Here is a 4,868-nt window from a genome sequence, read left to right as displayed (position 1 = left end):
CCCCCCAACCCCCCTCGTCAGCCCCCCACTACCCCCGCCGGGGACAATGGCGCCTTCAGCCCCCGGAGATGAATGGGGCTTTTGAGAGCCGCACGCTACGGGGTCAGGAGCGGCCACCGGGTCCCTGGGGCTGCCTGGCCTCCAGAGTGCAGATCCATTAGGTTAGGACGAGTGGGAAGCACTACAGGAAGGAAGGTATTTTAGGGCTCCTGTCTTAGAAGCGGGAGTTTCCTGGCAAAGAGCTTCATCCCATATCAGGCCTTCCTGGTAAAGAGGGATTTGGGTGGGCGTGGGTAAGGAAGAGAAGCCCCCTCCTTCCAGTGCCAGGGGAGGAATTAGCTTTGCCCCTTCCTCGGGGAGGCTGCATTGCAAGTTGTAAATGGGAGTTATCACCCCTCCCCAAATCAAGGACCCCCCCACCCCTCCACCTGAGAGGACCAGCTTCCCTTCTTCTCCCTGTGTCCATGCCCCTTCTTCCAGGACTGTCCCTCCTCGATGCTCCGGTCTCCCCTCCCCTTCCCGCATTGCACAGACTACCCAGTTTCTATGGAAACGTGCCCAGGAAGGCTCTGCCTGGAGGCCAAGGCCACCAGAGCTGGGGGCTCCGGTGCGGGGAGCAACAATTGAAAGTGAGGGGCAGGAGATGAGTTCTAGCTCTTCGCAGGGGAGAATGGAGACCAGTTAGGAGGGAGCCCGCTTCTGTGGGGGAGGGACACACCAGGAAGGAAAGGGGATATAATCCTGTGGTGAGACTGAGATGGTTGAGGGCCTCCTTCTCCGGCCTCTAATTCTCAGCTCTAGACAGACATCTAGACATCCTGCCCTTCAGAGGGGCAATTGGTGGCTGAAGAAGAAAGAGACAGAGGGGATCAAGAACTCTGCTCCTTTCCACTGTATCTGTAGGCTTTACCCTTATAGCCCTCTAGGGACATGTCCCTGTGGGAATAGGAGGCTTCCAGGAATCAAGAAGACAGACTGAAGCAGGTGTGGTATTCAGGAATCTCCCCCAGCATTAGAGGTGGCCAGAGACAGGAATGTCTGGTGATTCTGTAGCATCCCTCTGCCTGGCACCTCCCCTGGGGAGTGAGGGGTGGTCCTGGAGGCATGGCTTCCTCTTCCTCTGTCCATCCTGCCCAGGTTGTGGGTTATAAAACAAGGAAGTAAATGTGGGTTCTGGAAACAGAAACCTCAGGAAAGGAGGGGCTGAGGAGGGTTGTGTGGGTGGGTGCAGATGTTCATGGCTAGAGCAGGTAGGGAGCTTCCAGAAGCTTGATGTCGGCTCCTAGGGGGTGAACACCAGTTCCCACACCTCTCAGTATTCCTTCTTCAGGCAAGGCTGCACCTTGGGCAGGGACCACCGGAAATCTCAGAATTCTGGGGGAAGTATCCTGAGGGCCCCCTGGGAAAGGGCCTCCCAGGTTATCATCAGGTTCAGAAGAGCTTCCCTGGGCACATGGGATGGTGGTGAAAGCGTCCCTTGGGAGCCTAGGGTTCCCCGGGCCTGAGCCATTGGTGTTTCCTCAGCCATAGCTCTCAGCACAGTCATTTTGGTGTTTTCTTATTTTGGATATTTTTCGATCAGATACTTTGGCACTGTGCATACTGCCTCCTGTTTCCATGGCAGCCGTGACAGGGGCTGAGGCACCGTGAGAAAAATACCAAAATTAATGAGTGAGCGAAAGTGCAGCCGAGAGAAAAACAAGGTTAAAAAAAGAGTTAAAACAGTAATGAAAACAGGCTTCCCAGCTCCACAGCACAGCAGCTGCTGAAGCCTCCCCAGAGCTGCAGCCCCCGCCCAGCCTAGGGCTCCTGGCATCTCCCAGACCTCAAGGCAGAGCTCACTCGCCTGCCCCCACCCAGCCAGTCACAGCCGCAGCCACAGCCACCTGGGAGCCATCCCAAGCACAACAGTAGAATAGTTCCAACAGCAGATCAGCTCCCATCTCAGGTAACATCCTGCTTCCCAGAGCAGCATCCCAGAGAACAGCTTCTTGTCTCCTAGGCAATGGAGTCTGGGCTCTGGCCCCCACACAACAGTGATCCAGCTTATTACCGGGAAATGGTCTTCCAGCCACATTCGAGCTTCAGAGCTATGGCTGCAGACATAACAGCATTCCAGCTATAGTCCTGCATACAGTTACAGCTAAGCCACAAGCCTGGGCAACAGCATCTTAGTTGTAACCAATCCCTGGTACACTGTCATCACAGCTATAGCTTTAGGACCAATAGCATCCCAGCTACAGTCCTACAGACAACCGTAGCTCTGCTTTTATCCCAGGTAACAGCCTGTCTCCCAGGTACAGGCTCCTAGCAACAGCCTTTTATCTCCTAGTACCGAGATCTGGCTACAGCCCCAACTACGTCATATTAACAGAAAACAGCCTCCCAGTATATAGCCAGCTCAGGTGTGCCAGCCTTACAGCTATTGGTTTTGGGATTAATGACATTTCTGTTATAGCCTTCTCCTCAAAATGCTCACAAGAACACACACACAGCACTTGGCAATAACCTCCCTGTTTATCTGACTGCCCCTGGCTGTAGCCTAGGCACAGCAGCATCCCAACTGCAGCGAGAGGCCATACAATCTTTCTTTTACAACTGCCAGGCCCTATAGCACCCCCCAGCCCATTGTAGATACATGCATACCACAGCAAGAGTCTTAGGCTACAAGCACCCCAATAGCTCCTAGATCAGGTATCTGTCTTCCTGGCTCTTGGAATCTCAGTCTCACACACACACACACACACACACACACACACACACACACACCAATCTCCCATATTCTACTTACAAACTAGTTCCTCCCCCCAGTTTGGCATGAGGGTCAGAGTTTGCCTTCTCCTCATCTCAGATGCTATCTCCCTTGCTCCCCAACCACCCTACTTCTAGCTGCCACCCTCGTTCCTCCAAGCCAGCCCCAGCTTTACATAGCTGCAGCTTCAGGTCCTCCACCACAGATAGCAGGGCCAGAAGGGGTGGGGTAGGGAAAAGAAGAGGCACACCCTGGTGTTACCCTGGCCCAGTTCTGCTTTGACCACTTGGTGCAGGATTTGGTTTTGATGGTGGTGGAGTGGGGAGGACGGAGGAGAACATCTGGGAGATTAGCATTTCCTGCCCAGCTCTGCGGCTGCCTATCTTGCTCAGCCCTGAGTAAGGGAGGAGAACAGAGGAGCCTTTGAATGGCTCCCAGCAAGCAGACGGGGAGGGTTTGCTGCAGTGGGCAGCCAGCACATGCTGGGGGCTGGGAGGCTGGGGCAGCTCTGTGGAAGATTTCTTCTCTTTAGGCCACTGATTTCATCCCTGGAGCTGTGCTCAATGATGGGAAGAGCAGAAGACTGGCAGAGGAAAGAGGAGAGATCCTTCTTCCTCTAGCTCACCCCATCTCCCATTGGAGCTTGCTCCCACCTCTCGCCCCCACTGGAGGAGGGGCCTGTGCTGGATTTGAGGACCAGAGCAGGATGCAGTCCAAAAGGGGAGAAGGGCTTCTGGATGTTGTTCTGGGAGTGGTGATTCTGGACAGTTCTGGCTTGTGACCTTACCTGTCCAGAGATGACACTGTTATCCTGAAGAGTGTCTCACAAAGAGGCCAAGTATGAGCAAAAGAAGAAGCAAGGGAAAGAGACGGAGATAGAAGCGCTGGAGACATGACAAAATGCAGGAGGCCAAGTAGGAAGAATCAGGGGCTAGTGGCCAACGGAGTTTCAGAACCAGTCACCTCATAAATAGATCTTTCCATCCTGAGCGACCGCCAGACCTTGCCGGGATCAGACTTCCTCATTCTTCTGGCCTAGAATACCCTGACTGGGCCTAGGAGGCAAGGGGCCCAAAGTCATACGGAATTGGGGCACTTGGTAGCCTGGGGTACCAAACCCCCACAACACACGAAAGGGAGTTCCCGAGCCTCTCCATAACCTCTAGATGGCGCCAGAGAGCCGGAGCTGAGCGGGAGAAACTATCGGAGTGTGTGAGACACTGCGTGTGACACCGTGTGTGACTTGGAAAGCGTGAGTGTGGCAGGGAGCGTGTGGCACTGCGAGGGCGTGTGACACAGGCCGTGACACCGCGTGCTTCTCGAGTCCGGGACCCGTGTGACACTGTGAGCGTGTGTGTGTCACTGGTCAAAGTGTAAGGACACACAACTCTCTGCCTCTTGGAGGGCAGGTGATGGGGGACGCGGGTAGACCCTTGAATAACCCGAGCTCCGGCGAGCCACCACATTCTCACACTTGTGTATACCCCCTTCTTCAGCCTACAGAAACCCTGGGTCCCTCTACCCACCCCTCCTCCATCCCCCTCCTCCGCTCCTCCCCCACGGCTTGCTGCAGCCTCCGAGGCTGACCGCTCTGCGGCTCCGGCCAGAGGGGGAGGGGCGGGCGTCCCCCCAAGCGCAGCCGGAAGGGAGCATCGCACCGAGTCAGCTGTGGGGTCTGGGCCGAAACAGGGTAGCCCTGGGGGAGCGATGACCAGGGACGAAGGCCCCGGGGGAGACACTTCCCTGGCCTCGACTTCCCTTGAGGGAGGGAGTGGAGAGCGCAGCATAGGGGACAGGTGTCTCATGAGGCCCGGAAGGGATTCGGGAGGGGTCCCAGACTGGGGCTCCAGTGGGAGAAGGGTGAAGAGCCAGGGAAGGGGCCAGCCTGTGTATCCGGGCCTGGGGTGGCGGGGAAAGAGCCAGGGGGAACCCCTGCTTTCGAGAGACGGGCTGGGGTCCCCTCCCGGCGGGACCAGAGCGGTCCCGAGCTCCACCTCCCGGCCGCGGGGGGTGGGGGCGGGCGGGAGGCGGGCGGGCGGGCCGGCAGGGAGGGGGAAGGGAGGGGGCGGGCCGGGCTGTGCGCTCCGCTCGCTGCTGGCTCCGCCGCCGCCGCCTC

At 57.0% G+C, this 4,868-nt stretch overlaps 1 long non-coding RNA gene across 2 annotated transcripts in view; it reads right to left on the bottom strand.

The window, feature by feature from the left end:
- The window catches only part of LOC132535021 (uncharacterized), a 392,194-nt gene that overhangs the window by 161,795 nt on the left and 225,531 nt on the right, over positions 1-4,868 (bottom strand). The window lies entirely within an intron of this gene.

The sequence above is a fragment of the Erinaceus europaeus genome, chromosome 2 (assembly GCF_950295315.1).
Source record: "Erinaceus europaeus chromosome 2, mEriEur2.1, whole genome shotgun sequence".
NCBI lineage: Eukaryota > Metazoa > Chordata > Mammalia > Eulipotyphla > Erinaceidae > Erinaceus > Erinaceus europaeus.
Note: the sequence above shows the minus strand (reverse complement) of the source record. Positions and strands in the feature narration are given on the sequence as shown.